Source organism: Sminthopsis crassicaudata, chromosome 2, assembly GCF_048593235.1.
Source record: "Sminthopsis crassicaudata isolate SCR6 chromosome 2, ASM4859323v1, whole genome shotgun sequence".
NCBI classification, from domain to species: domain Eukaryota; kingdom Metazoa; phylum Chordata; class Mammalia; order Dasyuromorphia; family Dasyuridae; genus Sminthopsis; species Sminthopsis crassicaudata.
This window is the reverse complement of record NC_133618.1, coordinates 336,270,448-336,285,138: the sequence shown is the minus strand read 5'-3', so window position 1 is coordinate 336,285,138 and position 14,691 is coordinate 336,270,448.

Sequence of the window (14,691 nt, the reverse complement as noted above, 5' to 3'; positions counted from 1 at the left end):
ATACCTTCAAATAAAATGGACCCACTTAAGAGAAGGTAAAATTCAACTCTGAAAACCTCTGCATATAAATAAAAGCAAATAACTTGGTATGGAATAGATATATATTGGCAATATACATCAATCAATCCCTTTCCTCCCTCTCTTCCTCCCTTTCTCCCTCCTTTTCTCCCTCCCTTCCTTTCCCTCCCTCCCTCCTTCATCTCTCTCTGTCTCTCTCTGTGTCTCTGTCTCTGTCTCTCCTCAAACAAACTAAAAAACTGAGAAAATAAGTTAGGAAAAAAAAGTAATTGAAGAAATGTATTGTAAAATAATTAAACATGTTGGAAACCAAACTGTATAGCACTATCTGCTCAGATAATCCTGAAAGATGAGAAAATGAGTTGAGAACAGTAACAGAAATAATTGAACATGTTGGAAACCAAGCTATATGCCCTCTCTTACTGGCCAGACTTCCTCCTACAAGCATCAGCTATTCTGAATCCTATAACCATTTCCCTTAGTGTGTATTTTCCTCTCAATAAGTGGCTCAGGGTGGAGGAGGTAGAAGAGTGATGCTCATTAGATATTTGGTTAGATCACAAACACAGAAGATAGCTGGAATCAATAAGGAACATCCAGTAGGAACATGATTTAAAAGCCTTTGAATATCTGATTATCCAATGGGGGAGAGATCTTATGAGAAATGCATAAGGACTACTCTACTCACTTCTCTTTGTCTTCCCAAATCTGATAGAACCCAAGATTCATGCAAGCCATCTCCATGGAGATGCTGTGAGGAGTCATGCTTCTACCAAGAATTTTTTTTGAAAATCATTTGATAGTTTTATTTTTTATGAGTTGTTAGGCACAAAGATTTCATAACTCACTGATGTCTTTCCAAAATTAACTAGGTTTGTTCTAAGAAAGCATAAATTGTTGCCCTTGAAAATAAAGTAGATCAATAAAAAACATATAAGGAGGATAGAGAGAAAAGAAAAAAAGTGTGAGAAAAGGGAAGTTAGAAATAACTAATAGAAAGGAAGAAAAAAAGCTGTATTTAACAAATATTATGTATTATGAATATCTGTTAAAATGTCTACTTATCTACCAAGAATTTTTGAACTGTTATCTAAGAACTAGATTGCTTGCATAGCTATATTTCTGAATATTTTACTAACCCAGATCTGTCCTCTCTTGAAACAGTAATGAGACCTAAGAAAATACAACATATAGGCATAATCATCTTTTGACATCTACAGTAACAAAGATGGATACAACTTGTTATTGTTGTTGTTTCTTTAAAGTTGGGATATGAATGTTTTTCCTGAGTCCTAAGTAGGAATCAAGTAGGCAATTAGGACATGATCTAGTCTTCCCCTCAAATATTTTTAATATCTCTCCCCAGATGTGTTTATTCCAACTGCTACCAGGAGTAGCACTATTCAAATGTCCAGCACCTTCATCAGTTCTTTCTTCTCAGAAAAGAGCCCTGAAGGTGGTGGTGGTGGGGGAATATTCTCTGCTAGTTCTGACAGAGTAACATTTCCATTTTATACAACCTACCAGTGAAAAATTTGGCCTGGATTAAAATAGAAAAAAAAAATTGGAAGCTTTGATATAAATAAGTAAATTGAGTTCTATTTTTAGCCTACTTTGATTTCTATCTTTCCAACATTTTGCATGAGTGTAAAACCAACAGAAATCCCTCTACATTGAGTGTTCCAATGTGACATTGTGGATCTACAAGGAGCTCATTTTTCATTGGCATGGTTCATTTTGGAATTGTATCCCCAGTGCCTAGTACAGTACCTGGCACATAGTGAAGACTTCAATCATTAGATCGATTGCACTGATCAGCAACTTGAAATTATACTGCCAACACAAAACTTTAATGCTTGTGGTAATAGCTTCCTTCACACAATTCAAGGGACTCCAGGAATAGAGGTAAAAGTGAGAGGTCACACAACATATTTGTTGTAATGCCCTGTTGTAAGGGCAAAGAATATCAATGTGAACCACAGGGAGAGAGTATCATAGGAAGTTAAACAGTGGCAGCTTGGTGATCCTGGATAGCAAGAACTTAAGAGACTCAAAAATGTGGTATACCAGCAGAAGTATTTCAGAAGTTTATATGACACATACTTAGGTTGTGTAGCTAAAATACTTCACCATTCATTTTCATGATTATTCAACTCACCTAAAAAAAGTCTGGAAAAGCCTCTGAGGCTTCTCGTAGTAGCAGTGGCCAAGGGGTTAGAAAATGAGCTGACATATACTGCTCAATAGCTAAAATGCATGGGTAATGACACGGGATAAGGAAGGAGGCTAAGCACAACAATTTGTGACACAAGTTTAGCATGTATCTGTTTGGTGAGTATCCTGTGTGATATAGGGTACCGAAGTAGTGCTTACTACCCACATTTGCTAATGTACAGCTTTCCTTAAGAATACAGGAAGATTGGGTATCACTTTTTTATTAATCATTTAGGAAGTATCATTTGGTCATCAATGACACTATTCTCAAGCACCAGCCTAATGGTCTTGTCAAGGTCTCTTTGGCACATGATCCCTTTCACTTGGTTACATTAGGCTTGTACAGGTAAGCAGATTTGTAAAAAAGCAAAACTTACTGGCTAGATTAAAGATTTATTTAAGGAAGAAAATGAAATATTCAAAATATCAAACAACTCCCTTCCCATGATATCTCTATCTTTAGACCTGCCTTCTCCCAACTTGTTCAACCATGCAGCCTACTATAGTGAAGTAAGAGGGTAATGTCTTTCTTGGGCATGCACCAGAGAGACCCTGGCAAGACCCTTGGACTTGGTGGCTTTAGTATAGTGCCACCTAGTGAGCAAATAATAAATTCTGATCTTGTCTCTGGGCACTAATCCCTAGTTGTCTACTCTCCAGACATGGCTTTTTTCACTAGTCTTGGCCTGCTCCAAAGCACTGTGGCTTTGGGGCATGCTGGTCTTGTGCTTGATTCCTCGATCATCTGATTTTTGACCACCAGCATATGGAGTTTCGGCAATCAACAGACACTTGACCATATGCCAGGGAGGGAGCCACAGTCCACCTGCAGCAGCTTTTTGCTCCCTGCACCCCATATGGTAGAAGGGAAGTCTCTCTCAGAAGAAAATAAAAGGCTAAAAAGATTTCACTCTTTCTCCATAGAGGTCTTCCTGTTCCAAAGCAGGCTGCCTTCAAGGCAAAAATCACCTCTTGCCTGACTTTTTGACTGCTGTTCCTTTGCATTCTCCTGAAATTCAAATCAGGGGAAAGGGTATAGTGATCTTTCTGCAGGACTCCATATTACTATCACCATGGGCTTTGGCATAAATAATAATTTGAAGATAAGAGGACACAGTGTGAGCTCTAGTTACAAATTCAAAATAATGTAAAATGTAAACAAGACAGAGCAGGCCATAGTTTCCTTTGGCAGTCAATGGGGTATCTTGGGAAGATGAAAGTTTGGGCTGTTTTCTCTCTGCTGTATCCCTCTGTACTGGATTGATTTCCATCTTTGTCAGAGGCCGAATCTCTCCCCACCTCCTCCATTGCTCAGGAAATCCCTTGTCCTTCTGGAAAGGGAACTAAAGATATCAAGTTTGAGATCCTTGTTCTTTAGTTTTAGCAGTTTGATTAAGTTAGGAAACCTTCTAAATTCTATCTTGATGGGAACTACTTTTCCATTAGTCTTTAGGGACAGAGGGAAAGATAACAAATACTACCTGTACTTAGTTTATTCAGAACAGGTGTTGATCAATAGCCTTTGGTGAATGGAAGGTAAGCTTTCATAATATCTTCTATAGGAGATATTAAAAAAAAAAGAATTGGAGGGTAAAATTTGGATAGAAATCTTTAACAATATTAGTCATATTCTATATCTAGCAATGTAAATAAGCACTAAATATTTATGAAATGCCTATTATGAGCAAAGCACTGTGTTAAGTATTAGGGATACAAAGATAGATTTGACATAGACCCAAATCTTAAGGAGGATACAACTTTGAATTTAATGAGGAGGAGGTGTCTGGTTATAGATTGTGGAAAGATTATAAGAATATCAGAGATGACAAGTACCAAAACCCCCTAATATATAGGGGAAAGTGGGGTATGTACCAATGAGAAGTTCAGCAAAGTGAGAATTTGAAGCCTGAGAGGTGTACCTGGGAAGATCAAGAGAACAAAGTAACATATTGTTATTTATAAGAGATAGTGTAACATAAGAGAAATGGAGTTAGGACTACTGAATTTAAATCCTGTCTCTAACATTTGCAAGCTGTGTAACCATGGGACCTTCATTCAATTTTCTTGAACTTCAATTTTCTTATCTTTAAAATTGGAATAATCATACTTATATTACTTACCTTATAAAATAGTTTTGAAGAATACTTTGCAAATGTTAGAGAACTATATAAATGTAAATTTTATTCTTACCATAAATAATAATAACAAAAATGATACTTCTATAAAAAACATCTATGTTGCAATGCTTTTTAAATGGATTGTTCAGGACTCTTTTTAACTATAATTATACATGGAAAATTCTTCAAGTGATTCTGGCTACATTCTAAAAAAGTATCATTTTAACCTGAGTTACTTCAAAAGAGTTTAACTCTTTTGAAGAACTTCGAGATCATAAAATTTGCCCTTTAGGACTCCTTACTACAATAGATGGTAGGTAGGATGTATAATATTAGCCAGCTTCTTGACTTCTCTCATACCAATAGTAATATTCAGAGATTGTTCTTTCCATTGAAATCTCTTGAATGTGTAGGTAAATCAACAACATTAGCTATTTTTTGCTTCCTCTGCCCCCGAATAACAATGCCTAAAAATAGATGTAACCCTATAGAGTGAATTAACAAATAACTATAATTGACCAGCTTTTTGTTAACTAAGATTTCCATTCTGAGAAATCCTTGTTTTTGGTAATCCTCTGAAACATTATCTATCTATCTATCTAATCTAAACACACATATATAACACACACACATATTAATTTTATTTATATGTTTTGCTGTTGTGTCACCTTCATTTCTGAACATATCTCATCTTCTAACTTTGCTCTGAGAAGTCATTCTTTATAAGAAAGAAAAAACCAACATATTAACCATCTGACAGTATACAATATTTCCATACCCATAGTTTCTCAATTTTTCAAAGAAGGCAAAGAGTTGAATTTTCTCATTTCTCTAGGGACAAGTTTGGTCTTTATAACTTATACAACATTCAGTTTGGTTATTGTTTCCATTTGCTTTATTGTAGTCATGGTGTTTATTGTGTTCCTGGTTTTGTTCTGCATCCTTTCATATGTTTTCCTAGTCTTTCCTTGTTAGATTCTTACTAAGTGCTAATGAGATAATGAGATATTAGGTTCTTACTAAGTGCTAAGTTGGTACTTAACAATTTTCTAGTTCTGGCCTTTCCTGGGAGTTTGACTTGTGAATTCCTGGGCAAGAGCTTGCATGCTTAGTAGGAGCAAGTTCATTGGTTGAAATAATTTTTCCCAGAAGCCCTTGCATTATCCTACGCCCATTCTCTGGGAGGATAAAAGAGGGCAGCTCTGGAGGAAAAGGGAGTCTCTGCTCTAGGCCAGAGTTGAGTTGGCTCTCTACAGGAAGAAGAATCTGTCTGAGAGATTTGAGTTGACACAGCAGATCTCCTCCAAGAGAGCGATCGGCAGCTTCTGGAGACAACAGCAAATTACAAATTGGCGCCCAACGTGGGGCACGGACTTTTCCTTATCCTGACAAGGACTTATTCTGAGCCCTTCAGAGGAGCTAGACCAGCCAGACCATCGCATTTCCTGAATTCTCTGAAGCGCATTTTTACAAAATGAAAAGGATGTGAGGTAATTGAGACATTACCAAAAAAAGCACTGGTTTAGAAGTCATAAGACCTGAGTTCAAGTAATCACTTGAAATTTCCCCACCATAGCTCCTACTGGATAGCTCATTGAACCTCAATTTTCTCTATTGTAAAATGGGTGTAAGAGGCAAAATGGGATGAAGCAATCAAGATTCTAAATAGTCATACATTCAGGAACTCAAGAGTAATTTAGCTGATTTCAATCTACTGCAAGCCTACAGTGTTATTTATAAATAATCAAATGAAATAAAATGGGAGAAAGTGCTTTGTAATCTATAATAGTACTATAGAAATGTAAAACAGTACACTACAAAATTTATTTAGGACATTCATTTCAGGGAGCTCAATGATGCAGATGTTATCAGCTTTCCTTTCACCTTTATTATTAACTCAGAGACAAGAGTTTGCTAGAATCAGTTGTTGACTGCTCTCTTGAGTTAATTGTTAAAATTTACTTTAAGCATTTATACTTCAGAAATTGGAGAACACTACAAATTTGGGCTTGATTTATTGTTTATTTCATTGTTTAGACTTTAGAAAGTGACAAAGGACATGTCAATAATTTAGATTTAACTAAAAAGTATGGCAGATATACATTTTTTGAGCCTTGGTTATTAAAATATTTACCAGCACATTCTTGCCTAAAGACCATGGCTAAGATTTGACATTGTTTGACATGATTTTATTTGACATTGAACTGGTGGTTCAGCTTAGTTCTTATGTTAATTGAATAAATGTCTTTAGATTAAATAAATTTTAGAAGAATGTCCTGAGCATGGCACAATTGTTATGTCTTATTTTATTATGCCCTGTCTCTCAATAAAGGAAACACTTTCCTTGGCATCCTTCAGTACACACACATACACCCTAAGTATAGCTTGGTAGAAGTGAGAACAGGTCACAGAATCATAGATTTAGATCGGTATCCCATACCCCTACCTCCACAATGACAGAGAGCTCTGATTTTGCAGTTGAAGCAATCCATCAATAAGAGTAATGAACTAGCTGTGAACAAGGCCTAGTGAATCAACCAATCAACAAAAAGCATTTTTACTAGGTATAGAAAAAGTCCTTGTTCAATTGGATAAAGTGAATTGACACTTCATAGGACACATATTGGTACTGTCTGAAGAAACTCAGTTACACCCTATAGGTTTCCTATAAAATAGCAGACCAATTTAGAACCAAGGAGATTCCAGTGTTGATTGAAGAGAGAGCATTAACCAAGATAAGGTCAAAATGGATACATCATCTAGATAGGAAGATTTTGTATGAAAATTAGAAGAACATGGAACATATTACTTATATTTAAGGACAGGTGAACAATTTACAAATAAACAAGAGATAGAGAGCAAAGTTAGGTATAAAATGGATTATTTTGATTACATTAAATTAAAAAGTTTTATGCAAATAAAACCAATATAGCCAAAATCAGAAGGAAAAAGAAAACTAGAGAAAAAATTTTAGATGCTCTATCAGATTAAGGTCTCATATCTAAAATGTGTAAAGAACTTTGTCAAATCTATAAGAATATGAATTATTCCCCAATTCATAAATAGTCAAAGGACATGAACAGGAAGTTTTCTTTTAAAGAAATCAAAACAACTTATAATTATATGAAAAAATTATCTTTATTGTCATTGATCAGAGAAATGCAATTTAAAACAATCTCCAGATAGCATTTTACAATACCAGATTGGCTAAAACAATAGAAGGGGAGAGTGACAAATGTTGGAGGAGATATAGAAAAACTGGGGCACATTACTGATGTAACTGATTCAATCATTTTTAAGAACAATCTGGAATTATATCCAAAGGATTATTAAAACTACCTAAACTCTTTGACCCAATAGTATCATTAGTTGATCTAGTTAAAAGGAAAAAAGCTCCCGTCCTCAACAAGTTTTTAAAGCAGACACCACAGAAAAGAAGAAAGAAAAGTGAGAGAAAGAGGCAAATTTACATTCTAACGGGAAAAAATAAATAACTAGGTCTCAATAAGATATATGCGAAGGAGATAGCATAATAACTCAGAGAGAAATAGTCTAGAACAGAAGGCAGAATTTAATCTGAGTCTTTACTGAAATCAAGGAAATTTAGAAGAGGAAGCAAAAAGGGCGAAGATTCTAGTCATGGAAGACAGCTAACAAAGCCCAAAGCTGGAGAAGGGGTGTCATAGGTGAGAGAGCACAGTACACCAATGTTCCTGGATTATAGTCTAAGAAGTATAAGGGGTAAGGAGTATTTAAAACAAAAACAAAAATAAAAAAAACAAAACCAACGTACCAAAGTAAGAAGGGGTCAGTATGAAGTTTTTGGTAACACAGAGACTCAAATTTGTGAGACAAAAACCCAATTTTTCTCTGTTATTTCAGGGAAATCATTTCATCTCCCTAACCCTAAGTTTTCTCATCAATAAAATTGGGGGGGGTTGGATTAGAAGGATCCCTACAATATTAAGCTCTAGAGGTGATACACTTCTAGTAAGATAACTTATTCTAGTAAAGTATATACCTTCTAAAAATCATAAGACATGGCTTGACTTGTCTTGACTATCCATGTGTCCTTGGGCAAATGATTTGACCTCTCATCTTAAATTTAGGGAATTAAACTAGATGATCTCGGAGGTCCTTCCCAGCTTTAAATCAACCATACTATTTTAACACGGGCTCTGTAATTACTCTTCTAATACCCATTCTCACAGGCAGGCTACGTCCCCCATAAGGCAGCAATAGTATCTGGCACATAGTAAGCACTTAATAATATTTGTGTATGATGGTAAGTATAAGGGGAAGGGGAAGGAAGAAAATAAGGGGGAAATTAAATGGAAACTTTATTATATTTAAAGTAATAGCTAACTGTATATAATAGATTTGCAATTTTGTATGCAATCCTTTTTTAAAAATTATACTGTTATAGACATGCTTGTTTTATCCCACAAATTAAGGATAAAATAAAAATTTTAAATTAAAGCAAAAAAAAAAGAAGAAGAAAGAAAAGAAATCTTTACTTCTTTTCTTTTTACTTTTTTACTTTTTTTTTTTTTTAATCCAGCTTTCGCTGGATGGTGCAGTGGATAGAGTGCTAGTCTTGGAGTCAGGAAAACTCATCTTCCTGACTTCAAATCTGGACTCAGATATATCCTAATTGTGTGACTCTGAGCAAGTCACTGCTTGCCTCAGTTTCCTCATTTGCAAAATTACTTGGAAAAGGAGATGAAAAACCACTCCAGTACCTTTACTGAGAAAACCCCAAATGAGGTCACAGAAAGTGTTATAACTGCAACAACAACAACAACAACAACAATAAAAGCATTTAATAAATACTTGTTGACTGACTAATACATACTGATTGGACAAATCACTTAACCTCTCAGTGCTCTCAGCAACTGTCTAAGATTCATAGAAGAATATAGATGCCAATTTACATTGGTAAAGGGAGTATCCTACATAGATATAACCACAAATTTGGTCCAAAAATGTCCATAAAAGGGTCAACTTTTAGTCAATCACCATTCCTTTCTGTCAACAGTAATGAGTTGTGTCATTACACTATTTGTTACATTTAAAAATTGAGTATGTTAAAATTTAAATTCAAATAATCTTTATGTGACTGTTTAAAATCTCATAATATCTGCTATATGTCTCAGCATCATCCATTTAGTTAAATAAAATATAATAAATTAGTTTTCAAAAAACTTCAACTTTTAAAACATTGAAATAACTCAATAAATTAGTCATTTTGTTGATTTAGAGTATTGCATTTTTCTTGTAAAAATGAATTTTCTTTCTCTTTATTATCACTAAGAAAATTTATTTTCTGGATTTAGGATCTTTTTCCTTCTGTTTCTTCATTTCTTGTCCTTAAGCCATTTCTACTATTGTTACTCATTCTAAGTGTTAACTGCTCCAGTTAATTTTCTTTTCAAACAAGTTATATATTTTATTCATCATGAAAGGATATCATGACACTTTTCAAAATTAAAGATAAACAATTTAAGACAAGTAAGCTTAAGGAATAAAAATCTCAATTGATTATAATTTATTGAATAATTATTTTCAAAACACATGTGTAGATTGTATTCAATAATAATTAGTAATTTTATTTGACTACAGAAACAATTTCCTTTTTAAAAAAATGTCTATCAATAAATAAGGAACATGGTCACCATGGACAGACATCATGATACATTTGGTATTAGTCCATTGTAAAAGAATGAATAATAGAGATTAGCCTAAATTTAATCTGAATTTGAAACAAACTTTGAATTTGAAAATCTTAATTTAAAGAATAATACAGAGAATAAATAAAAGAATTACATAGTTACATAGTTTTATACATACATACATACATATATATGTATGTATGTATATATATATATATATACATACATATAAAATTTTTTCTGGGTTGTCAAACAAAATGATGCACATTTTGCTGACATTGGTTATATATTGTTTATGTGAAACAGTATTTTCTATTCTATCTAGATGACAAAATATGAATTCTGATTAATGTTTGAAAAAGAATTATTAGTAGCAATATTATCAATGGTCTGAATTCTAAGAAACTTTTCTTCCTTTGTCTACTCAACATAATCATAATATTATTTGTATGCCTATTATTGTATGCTTTCAGAGGAATAAATATGAAATTCTACAGTCATAGGAAATTCCTGATGAGAAATCTCCTATCAATGCAGATGGTCCACACTTTATGGTATTAAAGATCTGTCTGGGACACTGAGAACTTAAATGATTTATATGGAGTCAAGGAGTCAACATGTGTTAGAAGAGAGAGCTGAACCTAAATCTTCTGTATTTTCTCTTTTTATATTATAAATATGAAAAACTGTAAAAGATTTTTTAACAATATATAATTGTATGCATAATGGTTTTATTGCATGTTTAAGATTTGATTGTGTTGTTATAAAAGACTAATAAATTCTTAATTTTATAAGGATAAAATATGAGCCAATAAAATTATTTGCATAGATTATTTTATGCATGGTGTGAGAATTTTTGAAGGGAAAGAAAATATTGTCACCACATAAAGTTTGGAAACAAGTGCTTTAAGCCCTTCCTATCTATATTCATTGTATCCAGGAAACTTGGAAAATACACAGAGCTTATACTTACAAATATGGTATAAGGCTCATGCCTTTCTCTCAAGAAACTTTTAAAATGAATTCAAAAACTTCTTTCAATCCCTAAGTACTAGCAGAGTGTTAGACAGATAGGAGGTATTTGATGCTTATTGATTCATTGGTTGTGTTTTTCTAATTCTCCTCATTCTTTAACCAGAGAAAACTTGGGTTTCCATTGTCCTTCAATGAGTAACCAGTGAGCCTATGTCCTTTAACATCTTATATATCTATAAGGATATAGAAACAATGACAATAATTGACATTTCTATAACACTTTAAAGTTTATGGAACACTAATGTATTGTGGGTAAAGTTGTGAAATGATTCAACCATTCTGAAGAGCGATTTGGAACTATACCTTAAAAGGCTAATAGTTCTGTATTCCAAAGAAATCATAAAAGAGGGAAAAGGATCCACATGTGCAAAAAATGTTTGTAGTAGCTTTTTTTTTTTTTTTATAGTGGCAAGAAATTAGAAATTGAATGGATGCCCGTCAATTGGGGAATAGTTCTGAAAGAAATGATGAGCAGGCTGATTTCAGAAAAGCCTGGAAAGACTTACATGAACTGATGCTAAGTGAAGTGAGCAGAACTAAGAAAAGATTGTTTACAGTAACAAGATTATGTGATGATCAACTGTGATAGACTTGGTTCTTCTCAGCAATGTAGTGATCTAAGACAATTCTAATAGACTTGTCATGGGAAACGTGATCTGCAACCAGAAGGAGAATTGTGGACACTGAAGGTGGATCAAAGCATACTATTTTCACTTTTTTTTGTTTGTTTGCTTTTTCTTTCTTGTGCTTTCACCTCTTTTAGTCAGATTTTTCTTGTACAACATGACAAATATAGAAATATGTTTAAAAGGATTACACATGTTTAATCTATATCAGATTGCTTACTGTCTTGGGGAGGAGGAAAGTAATAGAGGGAGAAAAAACATTTGGAGTACAAAATATTTTTTTGAAAGATAGATTGAATGTTTATTAAACATTTACTATGTGATAAGGCATTTTTAGAGATTACTTTTTTATTAAAGCATTTTATTTTCAAAACATGCATAATTTTCAACATTCATCCTTGCAAAACCTTGTGTTCCAAATTTTTTCCCTCCCTTCCTCCCACCTACTCCCTTAGATGGCAAGTTATTCAATATATGTTAAATATGTGATATGTATATATACACATATACATATATATATATTTCCATGCTTATCATGATGCACAAGAACAATCAGATCAAAAAAGGAAAAGATTAGAAAACAAAATGCAACAAAAAGTGAAAATACTATATTGTGATTCATACTCAATCCCTATAGTCTCTGTATGCAGATAGCTCTCTGCACCTCACAAGTCCATTGGAACTGGTCTGAATCACCTGGCTGTTGAAAAGAGCCATGTCTGTAAGAATTGATCATCATATAATTTTCTTGTTGCTGTGTACAATGATCTCTTGGTTCTACTTATTTCACTTAACATTAGTTCATGTAAGTCTCTCCAGGCCTTTCTGAAATCTTCCTGTTGATTATTTCTTACAGAACAATAATATTCCATTATATTCACATACCATAACTTATGCAGCCATTTGCCAATTGATGGGTATCCACTCAGTTTCCAGTTCCTTCCCACTACAAAAAGGACTATTACAAACATTTTGGCACATGTGAGTCCTTTTCCCTTTTTTATGATCTCTTTGGGATAAAGGCCTAGTAGAGATACTGTTGGATCAAAGCACAGTTTTGCCTTTTGAGCATAGTTCCAAATTTGGAGTACAAAGTTTTACAAAAATGAATGTTCAAAACTATCTTTGGAAAAATAAAATACTATTACAAAACTTCAAAGTTTACAAAGCCCTTTCCTCATAATTACAATCATATAGGATATGCAATGAAAGTATTTTTATTTGTGAAACCTTGTGAAACCACAGATTGAATATGAAACATTCAACTGAAATCTATTGTGTATATTTGGTGTTTGTGATTATTCTTTATTGATTTTCCCAAGGGACATCAGACTGAAGTTACCAATTCCTATTCAGGAGCACATCCATCTTGGTGAAGAGCTATAAGGGTAGGTACACAGAATAGAAAGGTGGGGGCTGAAGTGGCTTATAATTGGACTACAGTGTCCATTTGGTACCACCATATGGAATCTTTCTTTTAGAGTCCTGATAGATTGAAAGCTGCTTGGGGAAGTAGTCCTGGGCAAGTGAGTTGGGGACGACATAGAGAGAGGGTCTACCTATCCAGAAAGCTAGGTTAGAGCTTTCTGTCTAAGGGAAAGAGGACAAAGGGGTCCAAGGCTAAGGATAGGTCATTTCTGGTCAAGGAGTTCAGCTGGCTGGCTCCTCCTTCACCTCTTGTGGGATTGCAGACTTAGATATTTAAAGCTGTAGATTTTTCCTCCCTCATACCCTCCCCATTACTTCTTCCCTTCTTGTTCTCCTCCCCAGCATTCTTTGTTCCTTGTTTATATGACATATCTCTGCAAGTAAATGGCGAATATAAAAGATCTTGGCAAAGGGATATTTTTATTTGCTTGGCTTAAAGTAGGGAACTGAAGATTTCAGCCTTGTGATTCCACTCTCTAGCATGATTCCTCTCCTCCCTATCCCCTAGAGAGCAGGGAGATGAGATATGAATGTAGATGGACCAAATGGGAATCCAGGAATTCCCTATATTCCTTTGAGGAAGAGATTATTTTTCCAGTGAAACATTTCCCAAGAGAAAAAGTGTGTGTGTGTGTGTGTGTGTGTGTGTGTGTGTGTGTGTGTGTGTGTGTACGTCAGAGAGAGAGAGAGAGAGAGAGAGAGAGAAACTGACTGCTAAATATTGTTTATTCATCATCAGAGGTTGTTCATCCAATTCCCTCATCCCACCCCACCATTTATTTTCTTCATCTGCTTCTAGTCCTACAGCAAGATCAGATAAGAAGCAATAGTACCCATTCTCTCTTGTTTTTTCCTATTAATCCACTAATCTATTATTAGATCTGATACTACTTGCAAGGACAAGGAAATGGAACTTGGTCCTGAAGAGAATGGAGGAGAGAATGGGGGAAAAAACTAGGACTCTTAATATACAATAGTGCCTCTATTTTCCCATCTATAAAGAGAAGCTAAAGTATCTTTATGTCCTGTGTCTGCACAGGAAGGCTCATCAATTTGCTCTGTGTACAAAGTACATTGAGTTTTCAGATTAAAAAACCATGCAAATCATAGAACTTTGAAGATGAAAGGAGCCTCAAAATTTAGTTGTAAAGTCCAGAACACAGCTCAGAAGTGGCAGAGCTAGGCCTTGAATCCAATTTCTTGTTTATTGGTAAGTCAAAGCTGATTTAATTACTGAAACAGGCTCAGTGATCAGTGACTATCGTCTGCATTGAAGTATCTTCAGAGATAAGAGAGAAGAATTTCCATGGAGTCTAAATGGAGGCACTAGGGACTTAGAGAGGTCAAGATTCCGGAGTGGATTCTATCTGACAGATTAGGCTTTTGAGATGACTCCCCATTAGAGTCCTTGGTGAGACTAGACAATGGAGTTTGGAAGAGGAAGATTCCTATTATTCCCTATTCCCATCTGTTAAATGGAGAGAAGATTGCCACTTAATATTTGTATTTTTATACCATAATATTTGTGTATTTATATTCTTTTTTAAAGCCTTTCACATTTTGAAATCTAGTCTCAGAACA